This window comes from Penaeus vannamei, chromosome 4 (assembly GCF_042767895.1).
Source record: "Penaeus vannamei isolate JL-2024 chromosome 4, ASM4276789v1, whole genome shotgun sequence".
Classification (NCBI taxonomy): Eukaryota; Metazoa; Arthropoda; class Malacostraca; order Decapoda; family Penaeidae; genus Penaeus; species Penaeus vannamei.
Window position 1 is genome coordinate 34,944,796 of NC_091552.1, and position 20,000 is coordinate 34,964,795.

A 20,000-nucleotide genomic window follows, 5' to 3' on the forward strand; every position below is an offset into this window, starting at 1 on the left:
GTGTGTGTGTGTGTGTGTGTGTGTGTGTGTGTGTGTGTGTGTGTGTGTGTGTGTGTGTGTGTGTGTGTGTGTGTGTGTGTGTGTGTGTGTGTGTGTGTTTATCATTCATCCACCCATTCTCTCTCTCTCTCTCTCTCTCTCTCTCTCTCTCTCTCTCTCTCTCTCTCTCTCTCTCTCTCTCTCTCTCTCTCTCTCTCTCTCTCTCCCTCTCCCTCTCCCTCCCTCTCCCTCCTTTCCCTCCCTCTTCCCTCTCCTTCCTTCCTTCCCTTCCTTCCTTCCTTCCCTCCCTCCCTACTCCCTCCCTCCCTCCCTCCCTTCCTTCCTCCCTCGTTGTCCCTCTCCCTTTCCCTTTCTCTCTCATCTCTCTCTGATTCCTTTGTTGTTATTGCATCCCGTTATCATGTAGCAGGTATTGTTATTATCACCGATAGCGGCAGTAGGAAATAACACCAAAATGGCGTGCAGTAGGAAGACCATCGACTATTGTATCAAGCATTTTTGCATTTAATGTTAGACCAAGGTCATTAGCTATTACGACAGACTAAGTGTGTGTAGTCGTGTTAGTCGTGTGTGTGTGTGTGTGTGTGTGTGTGTGTGTGTGTGTGTGTGTGTGTGTGTGTGTGTGTGTGTGTGTGTGTGTGTGTGTGTGTGTGTGTGTGTGTGTGTGTGTGTGTGTGTGGAAGTCTACGGGTGGAGACGACAGTTTTGTTTGATGTCTCACCTACGCTTCTTCTTCCTCTCCTCTCTACTTCTCTCTACTCCTCTACTCTCCTCTCCTCTCTCTACCCTGCCCCCTCTCTGCCCCTTACCCCTCGCCTGTGCGTGTTTGGGTACGGATGGAGGTGTGTGTATGAGTGAGAGGGAGGGAGGGAGGGAGGGCGGGAGAGGAGGAGGGAGGAGGGGAGAGGGGAGAGGGAAAGGGCGGAGGAATTGTCTTTCATTTTGTTTTTTTGTTTTGTTTTTTGTTTTTATTCGAGCTCGGAAGCACAAACAGCTTTTCAGTATTTCTGGGAAATGCAATTTATATTCACATTTCATATCGCGCCATTTTCTCGTTGGTACTCCGTGAGGGCGAAAGCTGCAATTTATATTCACAGCATTTCAGTCAGTCAGCAGCCATTTTCTCGTTGGTACTCCGTGAGGGCGAAAGTCGTCAGGCAGTCAGTCAGTCAGCAGTCAGTTGAGTTCATTGAAACTCTTTTGTATGGAGAGAGAGAGAGAGAGAGAGAGAGAGAGAGAGAGAGAGAGAGAGAGAGAGAGAGAGAAAGAAAGAAAGAAAGAGAAAGAAAGAGAGAGAGGAGAGAGAGAGAGAGAGAGAGAGAGAGAGAGAGAGAGAGAGAGATAGGGAGAAAGTGAGAGAGGAGAGAGAAAGAAGAGAGAGAAGAGAGGTGGCAGGTGTGAGAAAGAGAGAGACAGAGAGAGAGGTAGAGAGAGAGAGGTGGGGAGATTATCGAGGGACATGTTCATTTATCTACCTTCTTTCTTTCTCTCTCTCTCTCTCTCTCTCTCTCTCTCTCTCTCTCTCTCTCTCATACTCTCTCTCTCTCTCTCTCTCTCTCTCTCTCTCTCTCTCTCTCTTCCTTCCTCCGTCCCTCTCCCTCTCTCCCTCTCTTCCCTCCTCTCCCCATTCCCACACCTACCCCGTTCATCCCCCCTCAAGGTCGTCCTCCACGAGCAAGGTCGGACATCACGGCGGGCCGCAAGCCACAGACACACAAACGGACAAACGCACGAATTCACCAACGGATCCGCGGTAGGGGGATGGAACGCGGCCTTGGCGAGTCCTCTTGGTCTGTGCGGGAGGGGGAGGGTAGGGGAGTGAGGGGGGAGGGGGGTAGACGAACGGACGCACGCACGCACGCACGCACGTGTATTTCAACAAATGTGTGTTTAGGTATAGATGGATGGATGGATAGATGGATAGATAGGTAGATGGATGGATAGACGAAAAGATGTATTGGCTAGGATGTTATTTAGCGTCTAAAGTGTTCTGTTGGGATTTTGGCTCAACACCTTTGGTTATTACGGTGACAAAGCCAGAGGTTGGATTAATAAGCATTATTCAAGCTCTCAGATGTGGAATAATGTGTTTGTGTGTATGTGGGCGTCCGCTGTTTGCTCATACTCGAAGGCACTTGCTGCTTTTACTTCTCTCTCCCTCTCTCCCTCCCTCCCTCTCTCTCTCTCTCTCTCTCTCTCTCTCTCTCTCTCTCTCTCTCTCTCTCTCTCTCTCTCTCTCTCTCTCTCTCTCTCTCTCTCTCTCTCTCTCTCTCTCTCTCTCTCTCTCTTTCCTGACCTCCCGTCCAGCCTTCTCTCTCTCTCTCTCTCTCTTTACCTTTCTGACCTCCCGTCGCCTTCTCTCTCTCTCTCTCTCTCTCTCCTTTCTGACCTCCCGTCGCCTTCTCTCTCTCTCTCTTTCTCGTTCTCGTTATCTCTCTCTTTCTCGTTCTCGTTATCTCTCTCTTTCTCGTTCTCGTTATTTATCTATCTCCTCTCCTCTCTTTTCTCTCTTCTCTCCCCCTCTCTCGCTCTCCTTCCCTCCCTCCCTCCCTCCCTCCCTCCCTCCATCTACCTACCTCTTTCCTCCCTCCGTTGAAAATCTCTCAAGACAAATATGTGTCTAATTTAACTTTGGCGAGATGAAGGTGGATCGAGGAAAGGCATCGAACAGAAAGGGAAAGAACACGAAGAAGGGGAAGGGGGAGTGGGAGGAGGAGGAGAAGGAGGAGGGGAGAGAGAAGGGGGGAGGAGAGAGAGAGAGAGGAGCAGGAGGAGAGAAGACAGAGGGAGGAAGAGACACAGAATAGACCATTTAAGGAAGGAGAGAGAGAGGAAGAGAGAAGAGGTTCATTAAGAGAGGAAGTATATATTTAGAAGGAAGAAGAGGATACTATTTCATTTACATATTAATATTTACGATTATTAATATTATTATTTTTTATTTTTAGAGAGATAGAGGAGATGGAGAGAAGGGAGGGAGGAGGAAGAGGAGAGAGAGAGGGGAGGAGTGGAGGAGAGAGAGAGGGAGGAGGGATAGTGAGAGAGAGAGGAGGGAGGGAGGGATAGTGAGAGAGAGAGAGAGGGAGGGGAGGGATAGTGAGAGAGAGAGAGGGGAGGGAGAGGGAGAGAGAGAGAGAGAGAGAGGGAGAGAGAGAGAGAGAGAGAGAGAGAGAGAGAGAGAGAGAGAGAGAGAGAGAGAGAGAGAGAGAGAGAGAGAGAGAGAGAGAGAGAGAGAGAGAGAGAGAGAGAGGGGGTGGGAGAGAGAGAAATATAGAAAAAGAGGGAGGGAGGGAGGGAAGGAGGGGGGAGAAGGATGGAATTCAAGGGGAGAGGAAAAGGAAGTGGGAAGAAAAGGGAGAAGGGGGAGAGTGAAAAGGAAGGGAGGAAGAATGAAACGAAGACAGCGTTGTGTAAGACTTATGAAACACGAAACAGAAGAGGAGGAAGAGGAAATATAGTCACAACTACCATTCTCTCATTATCGCAGCTGTTAATTGTTAAGATTTGTTGTTGTTATTCCAATTGTTATGATCGAGTGTTGTGAGAACCATGGCTTCGAAGCGACCGAAATTTGATGATGTAATATTTTTTCGTAATGTGAACAGATAAGATAAGGGCAGACGGGAGACCCAACGGTTTTTTTCTTTCGTGTTTATTTCGAAAGGGTATTAACGAAACGAAATTTACGAAATGTATGTTTGTGCATGTTTTTTTTGTTGTTTTTTTTCTCGTGTACGCGGCGCTTTGTCGTGTTTAGCATTAATGAGTTGCAGCAGGTATATAGCGATGCAGGTAGCATTGATTGTTAGCCCTACAGCGAGGGACGGGAAGGGGGGTGATAGGGGGAGGGAGGGAGGGCAATGGTGATGCCCTCGTGAGCAGCGTGGACGGAGTGTTTTCCATCTCGCCCTCCATTCTCTCTCTCTCTCTCTCTCTCTCTCTCTCTCTCTCTCTCTCTCTCTCTCTCTCTCTCTCTCTCTCTCTCTCTCTCTCTCTCTCTCTCTCTCTCTTCTCTCTGTGTGTGTGTGTGTGTGTGTGTGTGTGTGTGTGTGTGTGTGTGTGTGTGTGTGTGTATATATATATATATATATATATATATATATATAAATTATGAATGATATGTATATGTATATGTGTGTGTGTGTTTAGACATACGTATGAATATATATTTATATGTGTATATATATATTCATAGATGTATGTGTATATGTACAGAATATATGTGGTTATGTATATGTGCGTGTTAGCGTGGATAATTTCGTCCCGCTGAGATGCCCGGAAGAATGAACTGGCGCGGCTTGTGGTTGCGTATTTATGCTAAAAGTTGGAAAGAGTCATGTGCACCGTGTGCGTGTGTGTGTGTGCGTGTGTGCGTGTGTGTGTGTGTGTGTGTGTGTGTGTGTGTGTGTGTGTTTGATTTTGTATTAGTGTTCTTATTTGATTGTGTGTGTGCGTGTGCGCGTGTGTGTATATGTATATTTGATTGTGTTCTTGTCTTTGTTTGTTAGTTTGCGTGTGTGTTTTTGTGCGTATTTATATATATATATGTGTGTGTGTGTGTGTATGTATGTATGTGTGTGTGTGTGTGTGTGTGTGCATATGTGTGTGCCTGTGTGTATGTATGTATGTGTGTGTGTGTGTGTGTGTGTGTGTGTGTGTGTGTGTGTGTGTGTGTGTGTGTGTGTGTGTGTGTGTGTGTGTGTGTGTGTGTTTTACATGCTATCGGAGGTTGTATTTTGTGCGGATCCCCTTCATCGTAAGGATTCCAATGCGAAGCTCGCCGACCGATCGAAGTGGCGAATTAGACGTGATGTGTAGGTTATGAGCGAAAGAGAGAAAAGGGGAGGGGAGGAGAGAAGGGAAGAGAGGAGGGAAGCGAGGAGAGGAGGGAAGGGAAGGGAAGAGAGGAACAGCGCGAGTCTTGAGGAGCAGCGCGCTACGTCCAGCCTGGCCGGAGAAAGCAGGGAAATGTGAGGCAAGAAAATCCGAACGAGAGAGGAATCAGCAATGAGTGAGGGAGGGAGGATTGGAGTCCCACTGGATGGGGGGGATAGAGAGAGGGGGAAGGAGAGAGGGAGAAAGAGAGAGAGAGAGGGAGAGAGAGAGAGAGGGGAGGGGGGAGGGTGGGAGGCGTGGAGGGAGGCGGGGAGGAAGGGAGGGCAGTGGTGTAGCGGTGTACTACGACGCGCTCTGCTAGTGTGGTGTTGGACGCCGTGCGAGGTGGACCGCCGCGCGTCGCTCCGGCAGTGTAAGCGCGGGTTGCGTGGCCCAGATGGCTCGCAGGTGGTGTCCTCCGACGGGATGGAGAGTGTGTGTGACGGGCAGTGTGACGAGGGAGCCACCTGGGGAACGCTGTGGCCGATATCAGTGTGACGCGAGTGGAACTTGCAGGTCTGGTTGGAGAGGAGAGGAGGTGGAGGAAGGAGAAGGAGGGGGAAAGGGGGGTTGGGGGGCCGCGCGCGCCCTCACAAGCTCCCGAAAATCCTGGCCATGTTGTGCTGCTGCTGCGAGTGGCGGAAGTGTCGACCTGGGCCCTTTCGGGAGGCCTTCGCCGCTCCTCGCCGCCTCCCTCGGGCCCTCGCGCCGCCGGGAGGAGCGGGCGACGGCGAGGCACAGGATTCGGTGATTGCGGAAAAGGGAGTGACCTAGCCTGACCTCACTCCCCTGGGGTGAAAGCGAATAGTGGCACGGGAAGGAAAACCCAAGGAGAATGGCTGTCCAGTTCAAACCACCCACACACTCATACGCCCCAACCGAAGCCCGCCATGAGGCGTGGGGTCTCGGGGAACCAAGCTCACCCCTAAGCCCTCCTCCCTCCACCCTGCCCCCTCCCCCTTCCCCAACGGTCCACTAGGCCTATGAAGTTTAGTGGCTGTGGTGGGTTGGTGCTGGGACGGCTCGGTTAGCGGGGGGGAGGGGGGGGATGGGAGAGTTGAACAGCGCTACGCAGGCCTACCTTTCCTCCTCCCCCTCGTCCCCTCCTGCTCCTCCGGCTCTTCCCCCTACTCCTCTCCCTCCTCTCCTCGGAGCCGCTGTGTGTGACCCCCACGCTGCTGTTCTGCTGCCTGCCACGCCTCCTAGCAGAGGGGGGAGGGGGGCGAGGCCTAGAGCAAGATGCTTCGACCTCTTTCCCCCTCTTTCCTTCGCCTCCTTTCCCAGTTCCTTCATTTCCTCCGTCGTCTCTTTCCTCTCAGTTATTCAACTGCGTACTGTATGCCTCCTCTTCTCCCCTCCCCCTGCCTGCCTTCCTTCCTTCGCCCTCTCCCTTCTCTCTTCCTCCCTTCCCTCCAACTTACCACGTGGCTCAGCGCTGGTGCAGCGGCCTCCGCTCAGCACACCGACATTACACAGCACGACACTCGCTCAAGAACAAGAAAAGGAAAAGGGAAACGGGGGGAAAATGTCGTCTGTTTTATCACCTCTGTGGTGGTTGTCCTAAGATGGCCGTTCTCCTCTTTTTATTTTAGTTACGTATGAATATTCACCAATTGCGTCGCAGACAGTGTGGCCGGGATGAAGTCGCAGGCCGGAATAAGTGATTGTGAGTGCGTTCCTCCTGCCAAGATCGTGAGGGAGAGAAGGAGGAGGAGGAAGAGGAATATGAGAAAGATGAGAATCGAGAGTGTGGAGAAAAAGGGGGACATTGCCGAGGCAGGAGGAGGAGGAGTAGGAGATGGTGGAGGAGGATGAAGACGTAAGAGACGAGGATGGAAATTGAAGAGCGAAGAGACGAGAGCGCGAGGAGCCCTGTTTGGGGGATATCATCCAGCAGCGTTAAAACGCGACCAGGTTAGTAGTGGCGAGTCCCGCCGGTTAGGGGGGTTCGGGGGACGAGGAGGAGGAGGAGAGGAGGAGAGGAAGGGGAAGGAAAGGAAAAGGAAGGGGAGGTAGATAAAATGGGTGGGGAAAGAGACGGAAGAGGGACAAGAGGGAGAGAGTCGGTGGGGGGAGGGAGGGAAGGGGAGAGGGAGGAAGGGGGGGAGGAGGGAAAGGAAAGGGAAGGGGGCGGAAGGGAGGGGGAGGGGGAGGAAAGGAGGATGGGATGGAGGGAGGGTGGGCAAGGGAGGCGGCGGCGTGGCCCAGGTGGCTGCACTACTGACCACCACAAGGCGTGTGTGACCGTGACGAGGCTGTACGTGTTGGGGGAGGGGGGAGGAGAAGGGGGAGGCTATGTGCCCTTCCCCCCTCCCCCCGCCCACTTCCCCAAGCTGGCGATGACGGATCTCCCATGTGCCTATGTACAGGAGGCGACTATTGGAGTTTCCTGAGGAAGGGAAGGAAGGGCGGGGGAGCGGGGAGTGCCAGCCACCATCGCGCGCCCTTCATTTTGGAGGGAAGAGGCCAGAGACAACAGCAAAGGACGTCTAAACACACACAAAAAACATACCGACCGACATGAGCCAACGGACAGGGGTTACTCCCGCTACTCTCCCTGCAGCCTGCGGAGTGGCGCTGAGGAACCCGAGCAAGTGGCCAATAAGTCAGGCGATGAATTTTGGATGAGTCACGTGATGAGTCCAATATTCTCCCGGCACGAAGGCCTTTTAGAGTCTCGGTGAGCGCGCACGTGCGAATGAATGAATGAACGGGCGGGACGAATGAACGAGGGAGAGAGAGAGAGAGAGAGAGAGAGAGAGAGAGAGAGAGAGAGAGAGAGAGAGAGAGAGAGAGAGAGAGAGAGAGAGAGAGAGAGAGAGAGAGAGAGAGGAGAGAGAGAGAGAGAGAGAGAGAGAGAGAGAGAGAGAGAGAGAGAGAGAGAGGTGGGGGGGGGAGGGGGGAGAAAGATGGAAATGGAGAGAATGAAGATGAACAGAGCAACAGAGGAGATGCGGGGAAGCGAAGGCTAAGAGAGGGACTAACAGGCAGAGAAAGTTTGGTATCTATTCGCATTCAGGGTTTGTTCTGGAACCGTCGTATGTGCTCTTTAAGCCAAGGGAATGACCTATAGATTATCTCGTACGGCAGCGAAGCTCGTAGTCTTGCTTACACACACACACACACACACACACACACACACACACACACACACACACACACACACACACACACACACACACACACACACACACACACACACACACTCTCTCTCTCTCTCTCTCTCTCTCTCTCTCTCTATATATATATATATATATATATATATATATATATATATATATATATATAATATATATATAATATATATATATGTATATATAAAAGTTTCTCCTGCTAGATCTTTCCCCACCAAATAGTTCTGTGCTTGGAATAACTCGACAGGCTGTTGGTTATTTTTTGTCTGTAAAACGAACAAAAAAATGTATAATGAGAGTAATGGCATAAATAGTTGCAGAACTAGATGTGAACAGACCACGTGTTTAGTGTGATTTATTATTTTGATGACCGGGCTTAACGTAATGTTGATACACATAAATGCCACTATTAAAGATACTGAGAAGTGTGATTCCTTTTCCGCGTGTGCTCTTAAATAGTGATGTATAGTTAGGGAGGTAACGATCCAATTAATTAATAGCACCAGAAGGCGATTCCTCAGATAGATAAGAAGTCAGTTAAATGGCTGTTTTAGGGCTTTGAAGGACTCCGTTTATCCGCGGAGTTGAGAAATACGTCTGCTAAGAGGTCAAGCCAGGCCGCGACCCATTTTTCTACGGGTGTGTTGTAAAGTGCATTTGTTCGGGACGTTTTGCATGGTGGCGATTCCAGATTAGCGCGAGGCAAGGGGAAGAGCGGAGAGTGGAAGAAAATGCGAGGCGGACTTTTTATGGAGTGAAGAAGTTACCCGAAGAGGGGAGTGGGGAACATGTAGAGGGGAAGGCGGGAATTAGAAGTTGGTGGAGGAGAGAGGGAAAGATTCGTGGGGGGGGTGAGTAAGGGAGCTCCGTTGAGGGGACGAAAGAGGGGAGAGGAAGAGGAAAGAAGCGAAATGGATTTTAGGGAAAGAACAAGGCGCGGAAGACGGTGATGCTGATGCTACTGAATCGGGCTTTGCACTTTGGTCTCTCTGTGGGCTGTTTGGCGGCGGGGGCGTCCTTCTTCTTATACTACTACTACTTGTACCATTAATACTTCCCTTAAAGGTGCCCGCCAGTACTCGCTTACTAACCATGGTTACGCCACCGCTAATTACTGAACTCAAACATGCATTTCACGCTATACTTCATGCGGCATTCATTCATCGAGCCACGGCCTTAGTACGGGTTATGCCGCTCTTGCAATAGGGCTACGACTATTACTGCTACAACTACTACAACGGCGACTACTTCAACTAGTTCTAATCTAAAGGTTAATGTTAATAACTACGGTTGTTATCGTTACTTTTATTATGGTTTCTCGTACTGGATGAGTTGATCCTCAGAGGTTTTACGGAAAAAAGTTAGTGAATGAGGCCCCATTTTTGCGCTCCCTTCGCGTGAAAATAACCAAACGAATAACCGGAAGATTGGCGCGGAGATCGACCGTTTCGTTTTAAAGTGGAAATCATCAGGAGGACGATGAATTTAATTGTAATTTATTGATTCCTCGCGCAGTTTATTTGGGCGTGTTGAAGGGCGGCGCGCGGTGTGCTCTGTTTGCGTGTTATTTCGGTCTTCGCGGGCCGGGGTTTCTGTGTGTGTGGGGGGGGGGGGGGCGTTCTTTTATTCATTTCTTTCTATCATTTTTTTTAAATTTCTTTGGCGGTTCACTTTGTTGGGTTGTTGGAATTTCTTTGGCGATTCATTTTGGTCGGGAAGAAATGTTTGTAAGTGTGTTTTTACATGTAGAGGTTTTTATATTTACATGTGTGTATGCGCAGATGTTGAGGCGTGTAAGTATTATGGTGTATTTTCATGTGGTTATGGATTTTTCATTCAAGAAAAGCTTTTGGCATTAGCTTTTTCCCCGCATTAAGTAAACCAAAAATATTACATGTATATAAAGATAAAATTGGAAGACCGCATTTCTCGGTAACAGAAATATTGTCGATATTGAAAGAAGTATGTGTGTGATATTTGGTTTGCATTGTTAAAAAAGGGAAACCATGAATTATGGTGATTTTGATGATGGTAGTAAATTGTGATGAAAGTGATGATGGCGTGTGGTAGACGGACAAGTGGTGGGGGGAGAGTGAGTGAGTGAGTGAATGAATGTGTATGTGTGTGTGTGTGTGTCTGTATGTATCTGTATGTATCTGTATGTCTGTGTATCTGTCTGTGTGTGGTGAACATATTGAAGTTCAGTAAACAGCATATGTGGATGAAAAGGAAGAGTGGAAAAAAAAACAGAAAAGTGGACGAATCAGACAAGACGGGGGCGGAGGCGTCTTCTAGTTCAATTCGATCAGGGAATGGTTTCAAAATATCATCCCGGGAAATCGGTAGATAGAGAAATGGGTAGATGCAAATTGAAAAGACGAATCGATCCGAATTAATGGATAACACCCATGGCAGGGAATTAGGCACTAATATCGCTGATGTTCAGGGATTTAATTGGAATAAAATTTTAGGGGAGGGAGAGAGAGAGAGAGAGAGAGAGAGAGAGAGAGAGAGAGAGAGAGAGAGAGAGAGAGAGAGAGAGAGAGAGAGAGAGAGAGAGAGAGAGAGAGAGAGAGAGAGAGAGAGAGAGAGAGAGAGAGAGAGAGAGAGAGAGAGAGAGAGAGAGAGAGAGAGAGGGGGGGTGAGGGGGGGGGAGAGAGAATGAATTGTTGCATAATTGTTTTTTGCTCCGATGAGTTATGATTTTGTTTTTCTTGGCGTGTAAGGGTGTGTTCCTGTTCATTCCTCGTCTTGTTTTTTTTTGTCCCTTGGCTGGTGTTGACGGTGACTATCGTAGTCGTCATCGTCGCCTGTCATCGCCATCGCCGTCATCGTCATCGTCATCATCTTAGACATGTTATAGAAGTTGTCCCCTGGTTTAAGAATGCGATTGCCATTAGCTGGCAAGACTGATTGGTAATTGTGGCGGTTGTCGTTCTTATTATGATTACTATTATTGTCATGATTGTTAATACCGTTGCCATTACTATTGTTTTAAAGGTTGTTATAGTTATTATCATTATTGACGTAAAGCTATTAAATTCTCGTATCAGAATTATGCACGGGTGACATTAGATAAGAAACCAAGTTAGTTTGTCGACATCCGTAGCATCGTATAGTAACAGTCCTCAGCCTTTCTGTGGGCGGAAATACGCGCGCGTAGTGATGGCGGCGTTGGCGGCGGCGGCAGCAGTGGCATGGCGTTATAGTAGAGCAGGTTGCATGGCCTTTGGGAAGCGAGAGACGGACCCGCCGCACGGCTGACGCATCAGATGAGGCGAGAGCTGACCTTGGTGATCGAAGATTCTGAACACGTGGCACAGAGCCGCCTTCGACATCTGAATCTCCGACCCTGTGGCTCCGCGTCATCGGGGCTGGCATCGGCGGCCGCCCGTAAGCGAACGGACGGCGGGAAAAACTCGGGCGCGCTCAGAAAGAGTCCAAAACATAAATCGCGAAACTTTCGCACCATCAGTTTTTACAACTTCGCGAGGAATGGGCCCTCAGCCCCAAGTCTTTCTGCGCAAGGCTAACTCAAGTCACGTCAGGAAAAACGACCACCGAGGAGCTATTTCGCTGCTAGTGTGAGACGCCCCATGTCTCTCCGCTTCTCTAGTCCCTTTCGTTGCGCCAGACAGGAACTCCGTCATCTCGCCGCAGGACTGCCATTTCCCTGTGGGTCGGATCAGGAGCCGGCGGAGAGTCGCACAAGAACGCGGCGCAGTAGGTGAAGGTAGTGCGGCGTATAATGTCGTGAGCACGGCCTCGGTTGAGTAATGAAGGGAGGCATAGGCTGGGCTGCGAGGGGAGGATTGGAGGCCATAAAAGAGTAGTAGTTGTTGTTGTATTATTGGGAGAGATAGAGGCAGTAGCAGTTGTAAGAATCATAGTTGAAGTAGTTGTAGTAGTAATAGAAGAACGAGACAAGAGAATGAATGTAAGAACGAAAACAGGGCCAAGTGAGGGTCAGGTCCGACGTGGGAGAGTGACTGGGGTGTAGGCCCACGCATCCACCCCCCCCCCCCCATTGGCGTAGGGGAAGCTGCACGCAATGGGTGATGGGGGGAAGGGTGCTGCTGCTGCTGCTGCGTAGGGGGACAAGCGAAGGGGGATGGGTCGAATGTCGGGGGAAGGGGAAGGGGCTTTGCTGTTTATATATGTGTATGTATGTGTATATATATATATATATATATATATATATATATATATATATATATATATATATATATATATATATGTGTGTGTGTGTGTGTGTGTGTGTGTGTGTGTGTGTGTGTGTGTGTGTGTATGTATGTATGTATCTGTGTGTTTGTTTGTATGTGTATAGGGGAGATGCAATGTGCTTGTTTTTTAGGTTTTCCGAGGATGACTTTTGAAAATTTATATATATATGTATGTATGTATGTATGTATGTATATGAGAGAGAGAGAGAGAGAGAGAGAGAGAGAGAGAGAGAGAGAGAGAGAGAGAGAGAGAGAGAGAGAGAGAGAGAGAGAGAGAGAGAGAGAGAGAGAGATGAAGGGAGGGGAGTGAAGGAAGGAAGGAGGGAGGGACGGAGAGAAAAGAGGGAGAGAGAGGGAGAGCCCTGACCGCGCAGGATCGATATGGGGGGGAGGGGCAGGGGGAGTAGACAGGGGGGAGGGACAGAGTTAGGGGCTTGAGGGGAGCCATGTGAGGAGATAGGGGGAAAAGGGGAAAGGGAGGGAGGGGGGGAAGGTGCCTAAAGATACACAGCGTGCAGGTAGAAGGGGGAGTAGATGATAGTAGAACGGGTTAGGAGGAAGGGAGAGGGGAAGGGAGACGATTGGGGGGGAGGGGTGACGGATCACTAATACCGGAGGCCGGGGGGGGGGAGGCCGGAAAGGGGAAAAGGGTGAGGCAACATGAGGGGCGGCGAGGGGAAGGGGATATAGATAGGACTAAGCTACGCCGGCGACATACGGACGCATAGGCGGACGGGCCAGCGGATACGCACACTCGCGCGCGTGCCGACTGACTGCGGGGGAAGGAGGGCTGTGCCGTGTTGATCTTTCTTCTTCTTGTCTTCCTTCTTCTTCTTCTTCGACTACCTATTACTTGCCTTCGTGACACACACACACACACACACACACACACACACACACACACACACACACACACACACACACACACACACACACACACAGAAAGAGAGAGAGAGAGAGAGAGAGAGAGAGAGAGAGAGAGAGAGAGAGAGAGAGAGAGAGAGAGAGAGAGAGAGAGAGAGAGAGAGAGAGAGAGAGAGAGAGAGCGGGAGACAGACAGACAGACAGACAGACAGACAGGCAGAAAGACGGGGGAAGGAAGTAGTGAGCGGAGCCATGAGGACCTTGTTTACCTTTGTGTTATTTTCGTGTGCCTTTTTCGAGTCGCCTTTCGTCTCGAGGCCCGATGCCGGTCGCCTTGCCTCGGGAGCGCCGGTTGAATGGATGGGTGGATGAATGGATAGAAGGACGGTATGGGGGTACGAGGGGGGGAGGGGGGTGTCTTGTTTAGGCAGGTGATGCGCGTGTTTGGTTAATTGACGCCGATGGGAGGTTGTGGCTGTTGGTGTTGACGGGGGTTGCGTCGGCGGCCACGGCGGCGTTGGGTAGCGTTTACGGGGTCTCTCCGCTTCGCCACGCTGGGTCGCAGCGCGCTCGCCCGGTGGTACTCGCGGCCATCACTTCGCTCACGTCACTTCGCTCCCTCTTCCCTCGCTGCTTCTCCTTTCTCGCTTTCCCTTTCTCTCCCTTTGCTCTGCTCCTTTTCCCCTCATCTTCCCTCGCTTTCTGCTTCTCCTCTCTCTCCCACTCCCTTTGTATATATTTATATATTTCCTCAACTGTTTCCTTTCTTTTTGCCTCTCTCTTTTGCACTCTCCTCTCTCTCTCTCTCCCTCTCCCTATCTCTCTCTCTCCCTCTCCCTCTCCCCTCTCTTTCTCTCTCTCTCTCTCCTCTCTCACTCTCCCTCTCCCCCCACCTCTCTCTCTCTCTCTCTCTCTCTCTCTCTCTCTCTCTCTCCCTCTCTCTCTCTCTCTCTCTCTCTCTCTCTCTCTCTCTCTCTCTCTCTCTCTCTCTCTCCTCACTCCTCCTTCCCTATTAGAGAGAAGGGAAAAGACGAAAGTGGGTGGAGGGAGCGCCGCCCCTCACCTGCCCCTCCCGACCCCACCCTAGAGTCGTTAATTTAATTGATTGTAAAACTGTTTTTTGTTGTTCCATGCGCGACGCCCAAGTTAGAGGTAGAGGGGAAACGGGGATCGTGGGTGAGGGGAAATAGGGAAAGGAGGGGAGGAGAGAGGGGAACTGTGATCGATTTCTTTTCCCTGTCATGGGATGAAAGTCGCACTGTAGGGCGCTGTCTCTCTCTCTCTCTCTCTCTCTCTCTCTCTCTCTCTCTCTCTCTCTCTCTCTCTCTCTCTCTCTCTCTCTCTCTCTCTCGCTCTCTCTCATCTTCTCTTTCTCTTTCTCTTTCTCTTTCTCTTTCTCTCTCTCTCTTTCTCTCTCTTTTTCTCTCTTTCTCTCTTTCTCCCTCCCTCTCCCTCCCTCCCCTTCTCTCCCTCTTCCTCTCACTCTCACTCTCTTCCTTCTTCCCTTTCTCTTCATCTCTCCTCTCCTCTCTCCCTCCTTCCATCCCTCTCTCCCCCATCATTTCCTCGATTTCCCTCTCCTTTCCACAGGAATACAAACGCACGCGGCTGCATGCGTTCCTTTATATCTCGAACATCATAGAAGGAGCTTGATTCTTTTCGGGGATATTAAAAGCGGCGCCATGTGTCTCTGTGTCTGTGTGCGTGCGTGTGTGCGTGCAGAAATGCGTGTACGCGTGCTGTGTATAGTGGCGGGATGGGCGGGTTATTGACCTCTGATCTGGGTTACGCAGGTTCCCCTCGGTTCAGACGGAGGAGGGAGGGAGGGAGGAGGGAGGGAGGAGGGGGAGAGGGGAGATGAAGGGGACGGCCGGGGGGGGGGGGGATCAGTGTACTCAAGTACGGCTTCTGCATGGCTTCTGTAGGAATTTTTGTTTATTTTGTTTGTTTATGTATTTGTTTATTGAATTGTGGGGACTTGGCTTGCAGCAGCCACAAAATTACTCTTTGTATTTCTGTTGTTGATTTTTTTTTATTGTTGATGTTGTTGATGTTAATAGCACTAATGGTCATTATTATTATTATTATTGTTGTTGTTGTTGTTGTTGTTGTTATTGTTATTGTTATTGTTATTATTATTATTATTATTATTATTATTATTATTATTATTATTATTGCTGTTTTTATCGGTTGGTTAGATATCATCATTATCAGTGTTATTACAACTGATGGTCATTATTATTTTCGTTTCATTATTTATTGTCATCAGGATCAACATTGATGAATTTTAACGATGGCACGATTTTTCCCCATTCAATATTCCTAATTTTCTTTATATCCTGATTTAGTCTCTTACCGTTATTTATTCCTTTCTTCTTTATTTGCAGGTAAGATGGAGAGAGGAAACGTGACAGTGTGGTGCGAGGTAAGAGGAGCATGGGAGGAGGTAGGCGACTTGATCTCTCTTTAGGCGATTTGTCCTTTTTAGGTGATCTGTCCTTTTTTAGGTGGTTTGTTCTTTCTTAGGCGATTGTTTTTTAGGTGACTTCTCTTTTCTTTAGGTGATTTGTCTTTTTTTAGGTGACTTCTTTCTTTAGGCGATTTTTTTTTCTTTTCTCTAGGTGGCTTGTCCTTTATTTAGGCGATCTGTCCTTTCTTTAGGTGATTTGTTCTTTTTAACTTTTTTTTTTCTTTAGGTGACATGATCTTTATTTAGGTGATTTTTTTCTTTTCTTTAGGTAGCTCGTCCTTTCTTTATTTTTATTTTTTCGTTATTTTCTTTTTTGGGGTGATTTGTCCTTTCTGTTACCGTTATCTTTCTTTTCTTTAGATGACTTGTCCTTTCTTTAGGTGATTTGTTTTTCTTTTCTTTGGATAACTTGTCCTTTCTATTATTGTTATTTTTCTTTTTGGTAAGAGCGGAAAGGGTTTGATTATCGTTCATTGTTTTGCTCCCTTTTTGGTCTCCCTTCTTTTGCCTAGTCTTTGCAAGTTGTAGATTCCGTTGTCTCCGTCTTTATCGTGCGGCTTGTGCTGTTGTCGAGAGGCATAAGGGAGAGAGAGGAGAAGGGGAAGGGCGGAGCGGGGAGAGCGAAAGGGCGGAAGAGGCGGAAAGAGCGAGGGAGCGCCCGCGCCCGCTGATTGGCACGTCGCGATTGGCGGCCCGTAATTCGCGGGCGTAATTCGCGAGATCGCGACACTCGGCGAGGAAGCGGGGAAGGAAGGGAGGAAGGAAGCGCATCGGGACCGCGCGCACCCAAAAGGGGGAAATTGCGGCAGATTACGCCAGGAAATGATCCCTTACGAACATTTCCCAAGCGAGATGAGGTGCAGATCGCGCGCGCGGAGGGAAGAATGGGCTGGCGGGAGGGTGGGAGGAGGGGGCGTGAGGGAGAAAGAGAGGGAGATAGGAGGGTGGGGGAGAAAGAGAGGGAGACAGGAGGGTGGGGGAGAAAGAGAGGGAGACAGTGAGGGGGAAGTAAGAGAGGGGGAGACAGGAAGGGGTGGGTGGGAGAAAGAGAGGGAGAGAGGGTGGTGGGTGGGAGAAAGAGAGGGAGAGAAGGGGGTTGATGGGAGAAAGAGAGGGAGACAGGAGGAGGGAGAAAGAGAGGGAGACAGCCCTATGTTAAGATTGATATAGACATTAAGAAAGACAGAAAGCGTAGCAGCCTGTCACGCGGTTGCAGTCCTCAGCTTGATTTATTAGAGCCGTCGGGATGCTTCGGGGTTAGCTTTCATATTTTTGTTGCTGTTGTTGGTGCCATCATTGCGTTATCTTTTTTTCTGTGATTTTCATTGGCCGGTCGTTAGTGCTCTCACGGGGTCGTTCAGCGGTCGCCTTACGCGCTTCGTCGGTATTCTTGACCCATTCGAAGTCGTCGCGTTCACAGTCTCAATATTTCTTCAAAACCTATAGGGTCTTGGTCTTGGTCTTGGTCTTGGTCGTCGTCGTCATCGTCATCGTCGTACTCGGTCGTTCTTGGGACGTGGCAAGGGGTCGCACGTGGTAGGACGAGGGCCGTGGATGTACGTGCTCGTGTGCGTGCGCGCCTGTATCCGAGAGACGGAGAGGGATTTACAGAACTGTCGATGCGCGATAGTCTTTTCTAGCAATAGTTTGAGGAGGAGGAAGAATTCGGGTACATGCGGGAAGGCCGGGTTGGTGAGCGGTTTTTGATCCCCGCTGCCGCTGCCATGGACCTAGTAGATTCGGTTGTTGTTATTTGTCCTGTCGTTATTGATTTTGTTATCATTAATACTATTATTATTATTGTTGTTGTTGTTGTTGTTGTTGTTATTAGTGTCATTCTTATTACTAATATTATTTTTGTTATTAAAATATTACTGTTATTCATTATTATTATTATTATTATTATTATTATTATTATTATTATTATTATTGATAGTAATACTATTACTATTATTTTTTTGTTGTTGCCATCTTCGTCTTACGCAATGTTAGAATTGTCGTGACGTCCTCTTGATTCTCACTTTGTTGTTGCATTTTGATTGTGTTGGGAGCGTTGCTGATGCCATACTCTTGTTGTTATGCTATTGATTGTTATTACTGTCATTGGTTTTAGGTTTCTTGGTGGACTGCTTACGGCCAGTCGTTATTTTGGTTGTCATTGTTATTATTGTTATTTTTATTAGTGCTGTTGATTTTGTTTGTAATTTTCATAGGTATTTGTTTATTATTGTAGTTGCTGTTATTATTGATATTATTGTTATTATTGTTATTATTTTTATTATTCTTATTTTAAGCAGTGATATGAATTATATTGTCCCGCCGGTATATAAAAGAAACCATATATTATAAATGTGATAGAGAGAGAGAGAGGGAGAGGGAGAGGGGGAGGGGGAGGGGGAGAGAGAGCGAGAGCGAGAGGGAGAGGGGGAGGGGGAGAGAGAGCGAGAGGGAGAGGGGGAGAGAGAGCGAGAGGGGGGGAGAGAGCGAGAGAGCGAGAGAGAGCGAGAGAGCGAGAGCGAGAGGGAGAGAGGAGTGTTAAGAGAATTAGCCGCTGTGTGAAGCCCTGCTGTGATCAGGCCGTATTATAACCTTTCCTTTTCCTTTCTCCCTCTCCCTCTCTATCTCCGTCTTTCCCCAATATGTCTCTCATCTCTTTCCTCGGCTCTCTCTCTCTCTCTCCGTCTTCCCTCCCTCCCTTCCATATCCACACCTTTTGACGCCCCCGCCCCGCTACCTCTCCCGCCGCCGCCGTCCCTGCTTCGGCATCCGTTACGGGAAGGTGTTGGGTGTCTGTCGGTGGAAGGGGGAGGGGGAGGGGGAGGGAGAGAAGGATGAGGGAGGTGAGGGAAGGAGGGAGGGAGGGGAGGGAAAGAGGGAGGGGAGGGAAGGAGGGAGGGAGGGGAGGGAAGGGAAGGGGAGGGAAGGGGAGAGGCGAAACATACATTCTGGCGTCGGGAGGGCTTGCTGGTGTTGGGGATTCCTCGTGCGTGGGTTTCCTTTTCGCTTCCGATTTCCCCCAAGTCGGTCTAAAACTTCGCTTACTTTTCGTTACGTTGATGCGCGTTTGTGTGTTTAAATATGCTTATGTGTATTTATATTTATTTGCGTGTTTATATGTTGTTTGTATGCTTGTATAAACATACGCATATACTGCGTTATATCTTTCAAGTTATTTTCCTTTTTTCGTTTCGGCTGTGGTAGCCCTTGGCGGGAAAATGGCGACGCGTTCGAGCTGGCGCGAAAATCTTATTTTTACAGTCAAAAAGAGTCGTAAGGATAATGTTCAGTTTCTCGTGGGAGATTGCTGCGTATATAATTTTCAGCGTTTTTTATTGGATTTATGTGTTTAATGACATTAACTGGAAAAGGGAAAATAAAGCTGATTATACCGAGGGAGTTCTGTAAACACTACCGATTGGCGGGAAACAATGTTAGTGATGATCAGCCTTCTACACCATAACGTAACGGTTTTTTTCATTAGTCATTTTAGTGGCGACGTTTGCGAGGGGATAGTTAGATGTTGATGAACTTATAAATAAAAGAAATAGAAGTGTTTAAAGCCGTGGACGAAATAGATGTTTGTATTTTAATTGTATCAGGCAGATATTTTTCTCTGTCACTTGTTACTGTGTGTGTATTTCCAATGTTTATTTTTTTCAGGAAGATAGGATTTGCGTATATTGTGAAGTTTATTCTCGCGTCTAACGGAATACTAGATCCAAGCATTAATGGTTGTTATGACTTCGGATAAAATGCCGCGCTTTTTGTTGGTGTTGAATGGCGTAAGAGTGGCTTAAGGTAGTCTTCGCAGAGCGTCTCTAATTTCGGATTGGTATTTTTATGAATTCGTATATTAAAGTGTTTCTCTACCTTGCGCTTCATTTGATGTTTACAAGTGACGGCGTTGCGTTGAATGTTTTGGCATAGTTAGCTGTTTCTTAGTGTATTATTCTGTTTGTTTATATATGTTGCATTATGTGTATATTGATATTCTTAGTTTGTTTGATTTTAGCAGCGGTATTTTTGGAAGAATATTTTAGCGTAGTCACCCCTACCGCATTCTATTTATTTCTCGCGCGCCATTTTCTCTTGTGGGTTTTACGTGGGTAAATTTCCCCTCTTCCCGTTTTCTGTTTATTGTTTGTGGTGGTGATGGCGATTACTAAGATTATTAAGATAGAGACGGGTAGAATGGCACATTTTAATTAGAATAGGGATAAAAATGATAGCAATAAGAACTGTGATTAAATTAAACGTAGCTTTTTTTTTTCTTTTCTCGAAGGGCTGTAGTTATACTTAATCTGTGTGTATTACATGCGGCTATTGTGATATGTATTATTTTTTTGTGCAAGTTGATAGTGACATCTATTACTAGGAAGATTCGCATGCTGTTTTTTTTTTCTATCTTTTCTTACCCACTGAGATATTATTAGC

At 48.2% G+C, this 20,000-nt stretch overlaps 1 protein-coding gene across 6 annotated transcripts in view; it reads left to right on the top strand.

Annotated features, from left to right (window-relative positions):
• The window catches only part of LOC113809190 (serine/threonine-protein phosphatase 4 regulatory subunit 1), a 190,389-nt gene that overhangs the window by 84,814 nt on the left and 85,575 nt on the right, over positions 1-20,000 (top strand). Inside the window, exon 1 of one of the 6 annotated variants that reach the window (XM_070120934.1) lies at positions 5,898-6,789. The exons of 4 other annotated variants lie outside the window; for them this stretch is intronic. The gene's annotated coding sequence lies outside the window, so the exon portion shown is untranslated. Of the gene's footprint in view, positions 1-5,897; positions 6,790-20,000 lie in introns of those variants that run through there. One more of the 6 variants, XM_070120936.1, reaches the window with a different exon arrangement.